The sequence below is a fragment of the Trichechus manatus genome, unplaced genomic scaffold (genome assembly GCF_000243295.1).
Source record: "Trichechus manatus latirostris isolate Lorelei unplaced genomic scaffold, TriManLat1.0 scaffold00099, whole genome shotgun sequence".
NCBI lineage: Eukaryota > Metazoa > Chordata > Mammalia > Sirenia > Trichechidae > Trichechus > Trichechus manatus.
Window position 1 is genome coordinate 6,417,288 of NW_004444035.1, and position 13,059 is coordinate 6,430,346.

Genomic DNA, 13,059 nt, shown 5'->3' on the forward strand with positions numbered 1-13,059 from the left:
GATGAGCATCTTGGATAGGTATCTTCTCATCTTTCATGATATCAGGGAAGTTTTCTGCCAACAAATCTTCGACAATTTTCTCTATTTTCTGTTATCCCCCCCTGTTCTGGTACTCCAATTACTCATATGTTATTTCTCTTGATAGAGTCACACATGACTCTTAAGAGTTTCTTCATTCTTTTTAATTCTTTTATCTGACTTTTCCTCAAATAAGTTGGCATCAAGAGCCTTATTTTCAAGTCACTAATTCTAACTTTTACTGCCTCAATTCTCCTCCTATGACTTTCTATTGAGTTGTCTAATTCTGAAATTTTATTGTTAATCATCTGGATTTCTGATTGCTGTCTCTCTATGGATTCTTGCAGCCTATTAAATTTGGCATTATGCTCTTGAATAACTTTTTTAAGTTCCACTACTACTGTGTCTGTATGTTGCCTGGCTGTTGCTGCATTCTGTAAAATTTCCTTTCTTATTTCTAGAAGAGTTCTGTATATTAATCTTTCATATTCTGCCTCTGGTAATTCCAAGAAGTTCTCTTCCTCCAGAGAATTTACTGAGTCTTTATTTTGGGAGCTTGCTGAAGCCATCATGGACTGCCTCTTTATGTAAGTTGATATTGACTGTTGTCTCTGAGCCATCAATAATTTATTATAATTTTATTTTGTGTTTGCTTAGTGAGACCTAGCTTCTTATTTTGTTTTGTTTGATATGCCCAAATAGGCTGTTCATGTACACTAGTTTGATTTTTGACACCTTTTGATCTCTAATGTCCTGTCACCAGGTAGTTAGTTCTGTAACTAAGTATGTGCACACCAGAGTCTGTTCAATTATCCTATATGGGATCAGCTCGGGTGTGCAGGCAGTCGGTCACCAAGTGTGTGATGCAGGCTCTCACCCCCAGTCCGAGAGAGGCATGGGTGATTGGTGCAGGCACTGGACTCTGGCTGTGGTAGGGGATCACGCACTGAGCCAGGCAGGGGGCTGACGGCTGCCCCTGAGTGTCTGAAAGAAAAGCGTGTCTCTATTCTCTAGGGTGAATAGGTAGGTGAGTTTTGCAGCCGGGCTAAGAGCACCCCACTCTGTTGGCTGCAAAGACTCAAGGGCACCACTTTTTCTTGAACTCCTGTAGCAGGTGACTAGGCACTTTAGGAGCTACCACCAGTCCTCAAGACCCTTCTGCAGATCGATAAAAGTGCCTACTTGAGGGGCAGGGCTGTTTCAAGGATCACAAATCTGCCCGTTCACAGCTGAAGCAGTTGAAATTAAACTTCAGATGTTTGCCCTGTTGTACTGTAGCAGTGAGGGCTAACGCTGTTGAGATGGGTCCCCACAAGTCTGTAGAGGGGTGTAAGGCACTCAGAGTCTGCGGACCCCTGATTTCTGTGGCCAGCAATGGAGCTGTGCCGACCCTGTGTTCCTGGCCTAGGGGAGCCAGCAGCTTATTTGTTCCCTCTCCAAGGCCAGGAGAATGGGTCAGGGTGCATTTTGGGATCTACTTCCAGCCCAGTGGACTCCCGGTGCAGAGCGGGGAGGGAGGAGGTAAAAGGAAGAGAGGTTTTTCCGAAATCCGGTGCAGAGCATGGAGGTAGGCGGTAAAAGGGAGAGAGGTTTTTCCTAAATGGAATTTTTTTCTTTTTAATCGCCGCGAAAGGGTGCACGCATGTACTTATCCTAGCCTCTTGGGAGCTGCTCTTCACTGGTTTGGAGTGTCCAAGCAGAACCTCTGCTGCTGGGTCTCTCTTGATGTGGAAACTGCTTCTCAAGCGCGCCCACAGCACAACTGTTTGCCTGCTTCACCGCGGACCAGCATGGCGGTGTCTCTGCAGTTTTGCTGCTGTGGCTCATGCGTGCCTCACCTCTTCCAAACGGTCTTCCTCTCCCGTATGACTCAGATGGATTTCTTAACCTTGCCTTGTTCAGGCCTGCCAGATGGTCACATAGAAGCAAATCACTTGTTTTTCCAGGTCTTTGTTGTAAGAGGGATATAGGAAGCTTCTAACTATTCTGCCATGTTGACCATGCCTCTGCAGTGATCAGAAGTTTTTTAAGGTCTGGATTTATTTTCTAATGTCAGAGCTATAATGATTTACAAAATGAGCAGATAAGATGCGTAGAGAATTTTTTTTGCTTTTATGGTGTGGAACTGGGAAGTTTTGTAAAAACAATTTCTTTAAATTTACATTAAACTGGATTGATTTTTTTTTCTCCACAGGCAGAAGGAGACCTAGGTCCCTCTCAGCCTCTCCAGGACTTTTATGGAATGTGATCAGTATTGATATTTGTCTCAGTTATCTAGTACTGCTATACCAGAAATACCACAAGTGGATGGCTTTAACAAACAGAAATTTATTCTCTCACATTTCAGGAGGCTAGAAGCCCAAATTCAGGGCACCAGCTCTAGAAGGCTTTCTCTCTTTGTGGGCTCTTGGGGAAGGTCCTTGTATCCTTTCAACATCTGTGGGCCCAATGTTCCTTGGAGACTTCCAAATGTCTTGGCATCAATCTTCCCCTGGGTCTTGAAGGTTCTCAGCACAGGGACCCCAAGTCCAAAGGACACGCTTTGCTCCCGGCACTTCTTTCTTGGTTGTACTGAGGTCCCTCTCCTTTCTGCTTGCTTCTCTCCTTTATATCTCAAAACAAATTGACTCAAGATACAATGTAATCCTATAGATTGTGTCCTGCCTCATTAACATAACTGCCTGTAATCCTGCCTCATTAACATCATAACTAACCAACGCATTGCTGTTGGACTCATAGCTACCCTATAGGACAGAGTAGAACTGCCCCATAGGGTTTCCAAGGAGTGGCTGGTGTATTTGAATTGCCAGTCTTTTGGTTAGCAGCCATAGCTCTTAACCACTGTGCCACCAGGGCTCCCATTAATATCACAGAGGTTAGGATTTACAACACATAGGATAATTACATCAGATCACAAAATGGGGGTCAACCACACAACACTGGCAATCATGCCCTAGCCAAGTTGACACATATTTCTGGGGAACACAATTCAATACATAATAATACTGGTCAGCCCTGTATTCTCATTCCTGCTTTTGCTGAGTTAGTTAAATTTAGGGTTATTATTAGTGTTCCAAGAGTAGCTTTCTTTTCCCTCATTGCCTCATTATGGACACCACTGGAATTCTGTTAAACCCAAAACATCACAAACACAAAGCGTGAGGGTTCAGAGAAACAGATAACATTCTCATCAACATACACAACTCAGAATCAAGTATGAAGTTTCCCTGTTGTTGAAACCCCCCCACCACTGAGAATGTCTTATTGTTTCATTTTACTCCCCCCTAAAAAAAAATAAACTAAACCCGTTGCAGTTGAGTCAATTCTAACTCATAGTGAGCCTATAGGACAGAGTAGAACTGATACATAGGGTTTCCAAGGAGCAGCTGGTAGATTTACACTGCCAACCTTTTGGTTAGCAGCCAGACTCTTAACCACTGCACCCGCAGTATCCCTGTTGTTGAAAACTCCCACCATTAAGAATGTCTCAATGTTTCATCTTACTTCCCAGGCCACATATATTCCCCTTATTTCCTAGCTCTTTCCCCAACTACTTCTCTTTCCTCTCAGGCTTGAAACTAGCACCCAAATGCCTATTAGCTTCTTATGCAGATCACAGATAATCTACTTTTTTTGCCGTTTCCTTGCCTCAGGAGGCTTACTTACTTTTCTCCTCTAAATCCACCAACAAACACTTATCTAATATAGTTAGCATTCTCTCTAAGAGGATCCCTTGAGCTACTAAAGTTTCAAAGACAGAACAACACTATAAATTGACTAAAGACTAAAAATAAACAAGCATTTAGCTAGGGACTGTGGGAAAGACAAAAGTGAATAAGATACAACTGGTAAATGAGAAGGGGGAAGGAAGAACCACCAAGGTTATAGATGTACCGAATTTACTATTTACGTTTTGCAGAAGGCTTTAGCAAATAAATAGGTGTTCTTACTGAAAGACTCAGTTTGCCCAGCTCTTGAACTAGGGCTGAAAACATGCTAGAAGCCCAAGCCCCACCAAGCAAGTGTGACTTCAAATCACTAATGCAACCGTAATCCTGGTATCCATCCTATTTCCTAAGAGTCCTGAGTTCCTTGTGCCTCAAGAAGCTGCCATCTCGTACCCCCCATTACATCGGCTGCCAAATTACTGGGTGTCTGCTTCGGCGCCTGTTTATCACAGGAGTTCCCTGGTAGCCTGGAGGTGTTCCAGGAGGTCTGCCCAGCTCATTGGCGTCCTATGGTCCTATTTAGTCCATGTCAGCACCCTATCTCTTTGGCCTAGCCCCGTCCTCTGGACCAGTAAACCCTAATTGTGTCCCTGCTCATATCAAGAGAGACTGAAAGGCACAACACTTCTGACTGATGGTGTGTCACTTGTTCTGTTTGGACCCCAATGAAATATCAGTCCTGGTTATGTATCCCAGCCATCATTCAGAAGGGCTAGAGTTCCCTTTATGCACTCCCTGTCTATCTTGCACATCAAACTCATTGATCCTGCAGTATCTCTGGAGCTATCATTTGAAAACAGTGCAAATCTTTTATTGCTTTATTCTACCCATAATGTAATACGTAATTTTACAGTCCAGTGCTTCTTAACAATGCTTCATTTAGACGATAATGTAACTACTCCCTCAAACACAAGGTTGTTTTAGACCATAAAAAGGTATTCATTCATGTAAAGCATCACTCATTGCTTTCGCATCGTACCCTTTATCTAAGCAGTGCCTTGATGTCTCTGAGAGATAATAACTTCATTTTGAACTTTACAATAAACCTTTAAGTGACTGAAAGCATCTGCTTAGCTGGGGAGGTATAACCTTCCCTGAGCGTTCGTGCCGGGGCACAGTAGCTGGGCTCTCTGAACATTTCCTGACTTCTCGCAGTATGCTTTAATAAATTAAATCTGATTTAAAACAATTTGCAACTTAAATAGCAGATATGTTGGAAATATAATAATAAGTTAACTATAAACTGTTTTCTATAGCTGAGTGTTCTTTAAGATAAAAACAGTGGCATCTCAGAATCAGTAGGTTTACACAATGGAAATCGGTAGAAGGAACTAGAAATAAGAATAAAGATTGTAGAAAGAAGAAAACTGTTTGTTGGTTTCCTAGGGTTTGTAGTACCCCAGGATGCCATAAGGCAGAGCGGTAGGGGAGGGTGGTGAGAAACGCCCCTCCTCTAACCAGGGCAGAATGGCACATGGGGAGGGCCTGGTTGAGAGAGATTCATCAAGGTGTAGTTATAGACAGCCTATATGGTTCCCTACATCCACAGGGAGTCTAACCCAGCATCCTGAGATAGCCACCCTTTCTGCTTCTTTTCTGCTTCTTTGAAGGTAGGGCATAGCATGAGTCAGGTAAGTACTCAAAGATATCTGCTGACCCTTGTGTTCAATCTCTCTATTCCAATAGCAATCAAGAGATAGAATTTTTTTAGTCTTAAATATTTATGAAAAATACCTCATAAAAATGTAGAAATAATTTCTGAAGAAAATTACACAACTTTTGAAAGACACTTGTGTTTGTGTGGATGTTCCAGGAGCAGTCCAAGGTGCGCTTACACATGCAGTAGATTTATTAGGGGAGGCAACTGAAGGATAAAGGGGAGAAGATGCAGGTCTGAGACCTCTGAAAGAGACGAAAGGAAAGAGGTTGGGGGAGGAGGCGTCTCAGACCACAGAGAAGTTCTAAGAAAGCTTCTGCCAGACCAATGGAGAGTTGCCTGTCAGAGAGACCTGCATCAGACAGGAATGGGCCTGCATCAGAGCCCTGCTAGGCTCAGTCACTGCTGGGACCGGCGCAGGGAAGTGCAGCCTCAGTGGCCTGAACATGGTGATGGATCTAGAGAGGCAGCAGCTGGGGACTTCATCAATCAGCTGTTCTCTTCACATAGAGGTCAGGGAAGTGCATTCTCTCGGTCGCCACAACACTAAAACAAAACCAGTAGCAACAGACTCCATGTTCACGAATAGAAAGATTGGACTTCATAAAAAAAAAAAATTCCAATTCTTCCCAAATTAAGAGTCTGTGCAATGCCAATAAAATGCCAACAAGTTTTTTTGTTTTGTTTTGTTTTCTTTTCAGTAGAACTTGACTGACTCCAAAAATTATATGGAAGTGGAATAGCAAAAAAAAAATCATAGACACACACATACACACACACACACACAAGAAATCCAGAAGAAATAACTGGATGGGGAGATTTGCTTCTCTAAATGTCAAAATATCATAACAGTATAGTAATTAAGAGAGGATGGGATTGCTTCTATAATATACAAAGTGAAATAGAATTTAGAACCTGGAGTAGAACAACACATACGTGGAAACTTGCTACATGATAGAAATTGGAAAAAGATGCTCTCAATTAATATGCTGATAAAATTAGTCATCCATATACAGGGAAAAGCGAAATCGATTGCTAACTTATACCATGCACAAAATCAAATCATGGTCAACTAAAGATCTAAACGTTTAAAGCAAATCTATAAGAATAAGAGGAAGAAACAACGCAGGAGGACATCTCTATGCATATACTCAGAAAATAATTGGTTCCCGTGAAATTACAGAACATCTAAAAATCAATATAGAAAAAGTACTTGACTAAATAGAAAAATGGACAAAAGATATGAACAGGCACTGAGAAGAGAAACCAACTAGTAACTAAGAAAAGCAAGCTAAATCACAATAAATTACCATTTAACTTTTGGAAATATTTAAAAAGCCCAACAGTTGCAAGTACTGGCAAGGATATAGACCAAAGAGAATTCTCATAACCCTCCAGTGGGAATTTAAATTATAACAACCTATGTGGAGAACAATTCCTCGTTCTCTAATAAATTTAAAAATGCACATTCCCTATAACCTTTTATTACACTTTTAGTCATAAAACCAAAAACCAGACTTGTTGCCATTGAATTGATTCCAACTCACAGTGACCCTGTAGGACAGAGTAGAACTGCCCTCTAGGGTTTCCAAGGCTGTAATCTTTACAGAAGCAGACTGCCTCATCTTTCTCCTGGTGAGTGGCTGGTGTGTTCGAACCACCGACCTTTTGGTTAGCGATTGAGCTCTTAACCACTGGACCATCATTACAGAATTGTTTATAGTAGTATTGGAAACAATCCATTGACAGAAAAAAAAAGCATTTTAAGGATTTGTGGTGAGAATTTAAACACAATTCTAGGCCCCTGTGTAGAGTTAAACAATATTTTCCTGTCCCAGCATTAAATAGAACTCTGCCAAGCCAACAATAACCAGTTGGTAGAGTCAGCTCCGACACATGGAGGCCCCATAGGCTTCAGAGCAGAACTGCCCTTCATAGAGGTTTCAAGGCTGTGATCTTCAGAAGGGAATCACCAGGCCTTTCTTCTGAGGCACCTCCAGGTGAGTTTGAATCGCTAACCTTTTATTAGTTGTGGAGCACTCAACAGTTTCTGCCACCCAGGGACTCCAAGCTATCAATAGCCCTATGTTAAACAATATTCTCCCTGTGCTAAACAGTATCGAGAACAAGCAAAATAACAGCTTGCTCCAAGAAAAACCTGCCCTTCGAAAATAAGCCTGTGAACCAACTAAAATAACCTCTTTAGCAAAACTAACAGTTCTCCTATCATCTCAAGACTAACAGACTCATCAAGATTCCCTTCAAGACCCTCAGCTCACTGCACCCACATACCCAAAGCTATAATGTCATAACCTTGTCCATCCCAAACGATTGTCTGGCCTACCTTAACATCACTCAGCCCAGGACCTGAAACTCTGCAAATATCCTCTCCTGCTTTCCCCCTTCTGAAACACTTAAAACAATGTCAATGGGGCGTTCTCCTTTACTGAAGCAAGCCTAATAAACTTAACTTTACTTGATCAACGGAGCATTTAGTTGGTCTTTGAGCAGTTAGTTAAACATTCAGTTAAACACTGAATACACCATGAAAAGATATGAACTAGAGCTATCCATACCAATATGAATAAACCTCACAAACATAATATGGACTTAAAAACAACAGTAAAACAAAAGCTGCTATAGAAACATACAGTTAAAAACTGACGATTTGGAGAATGGAGAGTGAGAGAGAGATGGGATTGCAATCCAGAAGGTATAGGAAGTTTCGACTGTACTCGTAATGTTTTAACTCTCAAGATAGGTGCTGGCCTCATGATCATTCATCACATTGTTATGCAGATCTTTGGTAATTTTAATTATTGTATAAATAATTTTGAAGGAAAAAGGCATTGTAGGAGCACAACATTTGAGCATACTAATATTTCTATGAGGTCTTCCTCTAGCACAGTGTAATTGAGCCCTGACAAAGGAGGGTAAGAAACTCACTGTGGAAATAGGAATCACCTAAGGAGCCGGAGAAAATAAAGATTGATTATATTCAGGAGCATGCTTTTTCAGGGAAACTAAGAAGAGTTCTTCCAGAAGGAGGGAATGATAAGTGTCAAACGCTGCAGAGGGTTCATGTATAGGGAGTAATAAGTGTCCTTTGGGTTTAAAAACCCGAAACCAAACCAGTTGCTGCCGAGTTGATTCTGACTCATGGTGACCCCATGTGTGCAGAGTAGAACTGTGCTCCATAGGGTTTTCCAAGCTGTGAACTTTTGGAAGCAGACTGCCAGTCCTTTCTTCCGAAGAGCCTTTGGGTAGGTTCAAACAGCCAACCTCTTGGTCTTGTTGACTTGATGGCAATCGGGCAAAAGTTTGAGTGCAGTGGTAGGAATAGAGGTTGAGTAGAGATTTGAAAGTGGGAACGTAGAGACGGAGTATAACAACATTCATGAAAGATATGTACATGCCATAGTCCCCGTTATGCATACTGGGTGGCGCAAATTGTTAGTGCACTCAGCTGGTAATAGGAAGGTTGGTGGTTTGAGTCCACCCAGAAGTGCCTCAAGATAAAGACCTGGTGATCTACTTCCAAAAAATCAGCCATTGAAAACCCCACAGAGCACAATTCTACTCTGACATACATGGGGTCACCATGAATCAGAATTGACTCAACAGTAACTTTGTTTGTTTGTTTTGGTTTTATATTTACTCCAAGTGCACTCTGTTGTAAGATGGCCTGGAACAAGTTCAAAAGCAAACCTACCATGCAGAGATTGATCACATTTGCTTTTCTCTTGTGTGTAGTCCTGCCATACATTACACTCGACAGACTTTACAATCACCTCCCCTACAGACAAGCAGCAACAGCACAGTACTAGTACTTGTAGTTACTCAATTTGCATGTTTAGAGACCTTAAAGGCTTTGATAACAGGCCGTTATACATAAATGAGAAACAACCAGAAAGGTCAACAGGATGAGTAAACTGTTTACTCAGAGGGAGTCTCCAATGGCGGGCTCAGCTTTAGGGGGTACATGGGGATAGTGGAGGAAAGAGAGAGGTGGAGAAGGATTTAAGATCCAGGATTCAGGAAGAGACCAGAGAAAAGCAGGAGAAATAAAATAATGCTAGAAGTGAGGATTAGGGACAGCCTTCCTCAGTTTGCAATTACTGACCCATGAGAACACATTTAATACTTCCTTTGCCTTCAATAAACTCATACACAATTAAAAACAAATTATCTTTGCATAGCACTTTGGAAAAATATATTGCTCTCTTTTTGAAGGAGCCAAGCTCAAGTATTTAATGAAATATTTACAAAAATGTTAATCCTGTGGCAACAATGTCTGGAAAATTCTGTTTATCAAGTGAAGTCAGAAATAAATGATCACAAATGAAGGTTAAATCAGAACACAATACCAAACTGGAAAGGTGCAATATAATAATATAATCAAAATGAGATCCTGTCGATGGCCTGTTTTTGATGGGTTGCCAGATTGAGCAAATACAGGATGATTAAATTTGAATTTCAGATAAAAAAACTTTTTGTTTTTTAGTATAAATATGTTCCATGCAATATTTGGGATATATATTAAAAATTTATAATTGGTTGTTTATATGAACTTCAAACTTAACAAAGCATCCTGTATTTTATCTGAGAACTCTAGTTTTTAGACATTCCCACTGACCTTTCCATCTGATTTAAACATTTATGCTCTTTCTGCTGCTCTTTCTTAATATCATTTTCAGTTTCTCTGTCATATTTTTTCTCTTTTTCTGCATGGCGCAACTTTCAGAAAACTAACAAACTGAATGAGATTTCATTTCTCCTAGAAGATCTTATACTTTAGGCTAATCGCTTTTACTCACAACCTTCTCTAAATTATCTAATTGTGCTTTGTCTGACAGATTTCTGGTAATAAAGTCCATTTGTATGATATGCCTTTCTCAAAATTAATTTTTTTCAGAAGACCTGAACCTGGCTTTTACTTCTTTGAATTCTGCTTGTATGAGGGCACCCTAAAATTCTGAGGTGCTCGGCAGAGCTCAAATGGCTGAGACAGGTTTGAATTAGACTCCATTTTGTTTAATACTTCTAATTTATTTATTTATTTTTTGTTTAATACTTCTTATGCAAAGATAAAAGAAGCAAGAATGTGGTCAGGGCATGTGATAAGTAAGACGTTCCAGGAAATGTATCCAAGGGCGGCAGCCTCATGATTCCCTTAAAAGCTATTTTTAAAAGACTGTTGCTGTGGGCTTTTCTATGTAAAGATCAGCAGATAAGAAGAAGGACTTGTTTGTACCTCTGTATAAAATACACTCCTTTCCCCAATCCCAATGGAGCACTTCGTAATTTTTACTTAGTGCTGCCTAGCTATAGCTGTTCTATTCCTCAATAAAACTCCTTTCCTTTCACTCCTAAGAGAGTACAAGATTTTCTTCTGTGACATGCTTCTCAATAAACTCAGTGGAAAAACTTTGTACAGTTATACCACCATTCTTTTTGTTAAAGAAGGAAGAAATGTTGCTACCATATTAAGAGAAACAGGTAATTCAAAAAGTTAAATAACTATTCTGAAGCCCTTTCTGAGGAGTAGATATGTCAGAAAGTGTTGAGTAAATATGTCAGAAGATGCTAATAAGGATTAATGTTTACAAATGGGGCTCATATGAAACTATATACCAAATTCTATCAACCTATCTTTGTAATCTAAAGTGCAGTTTGAGTCAAGATACTCGTTTAAGAAAATTATCCCTCCTAATTAGGTTTTATCACCTAATATTGTAGTTTCAGAATATACATATGAAAATGGATAAATATTTTTTTAAAGCAATAGATTTCTCTCAATAATTTTAAGTGTGCATTAAGTTTTTTCTTATTATGGTGCAGTGGTTAAGAGCTACGGTTGCTAACTAACAGGTTGGCAGTTAGAATCCACCAGCTGCTCCATGGAAACCCTATGCTCTGTCCTATGTTCTGCTCTGTCCTACAGGGTCACTATGGATCGGAATCAACTTGACAGCAATGGGTTTGGTTTGGTAATGGGTAGAATGTATATCAATATTATTGACTATATTGAAGAACAATAGCTTCAACCTTCCCAACAAGGTTTTGCAGTAAAACTAACCTGGGTTTTAGGTCTAGCTTCACTAATTTCTGCTGTATGATATTGTACAAACCATTTAAATTCTGAATTTCAATTTTCATTTTTGTAAAAATGATTTAATTAGAACTACCTCATAAGGCTGTTGTGAGAGTTAAAAATACTAATGCAAGCAAAGCAGTTAGCATAGTGCCTGGCTCATTCTAAGTCCTTGTGGTAACTCTTATCAGTGGGAATTCTTAAATCTGATTCTTTTTCTCCATTGAAAGGTATTGGCTTTCATCATATGGAGTTCCGTCATCATTTGGGACTCTTTACGCTGTCCCTGTGGAAGGGAGAGCACACAGCAATACAGGAACCGAATGTTGTCAGGAAGCCTTTCCATACCTGTTTCCATCCTTCCTTTTCCATTTTATCATCCTCTTCCTCTGCTCTAGCTGTTGTTCCCCCATTAGATGTATACTAGAAAGATAAAAAAGAAGTGTCTTTAGTAGCATACCATTTTCCCAGATTTCCTACAAAACTTACAAATCTTCAGGGGAGTTCCGGCAAAATGGCGCTCTAGGCAGAAGCACCATGCCATCCCTCCACAGCAAAGATCTGAAAAACTAAGCCGAACAGAGAATACAACAATCCTGAAACCCTAAAACACCAAATGAAGAGATAAAGAACTCAGTCAAGCACCAAATGGAGTGAGAAAACTGACAGAGAACGGAGAGCGAGGAGAGATTCATGCCGAGGTCCCCTACTAGCTAACGCAGTGCGGATCCACCATCTCAGACTCCTATCAGAGACAAGCAAACAGGGGGTACGAGAAAGTAGCCTCACGGAGTGTCCACAAGGAGGCAAAACATCCACTAATTCGCGATATACGCTTTCCCACCCCCCACCCTTCTTCACCCCAACTCGGCCTCCTCTGCTTCCCGCGGCCACAATCTCTTGACCGGGAATCTCCAGCTGCTTGGATTCCACACACTCGAAAGGGCGGCTCTCTGAGTGCCATTTGTTGGCTGCTGGTGTTGCTTTTTTCTGCTTCTTTTGATTTCTTCCTTGCCTATTGCCATCTCCCCCTCCTTTCGCTCGAGTACCCTGCTCCGTGCGCCATTTTTGCTTCTTCCTGAGGGGCTGCAGAGCTCCAGTAATTTGTGATATACGCTTTCCCACTCTCTACCCTTCTTCACCCACACTCGGCCCCTTCTGCTTCCCGCAGACACAGTCTCTTGTCCAGAAACACCAGCCCGCACTAGCTGGCTCTCTGAGTGCCATTTGTTGGCTGCTAGTGTTGCTTTTTTTCTTCTACTTCTTTTGATTCCTTACTTGCCTCTTGCCACCTCCCCCTCCTTTCGCTCAAATACGTGGCTCCGTGCGCCATCTTTGCTTCTTCCTGAGGGGCTGCAGAGCTCCATTTGAGGGTGGAGCTGCTTCCCCGTCTGGGCTACCACGCTGGTGGAATCCCGGATCATTTGTTCATTTGTTTGTTTTGAATTGTTTGTTTGTTTTCTTTTCCTTTTGTTGAGTTGGGAGCCCTCTCTGGCTGGGCAGAGCTGCGTGACAAGGTGACTCCCCTTCAGCTTCCACAGACCGGCAGAGGGATCCCTGAG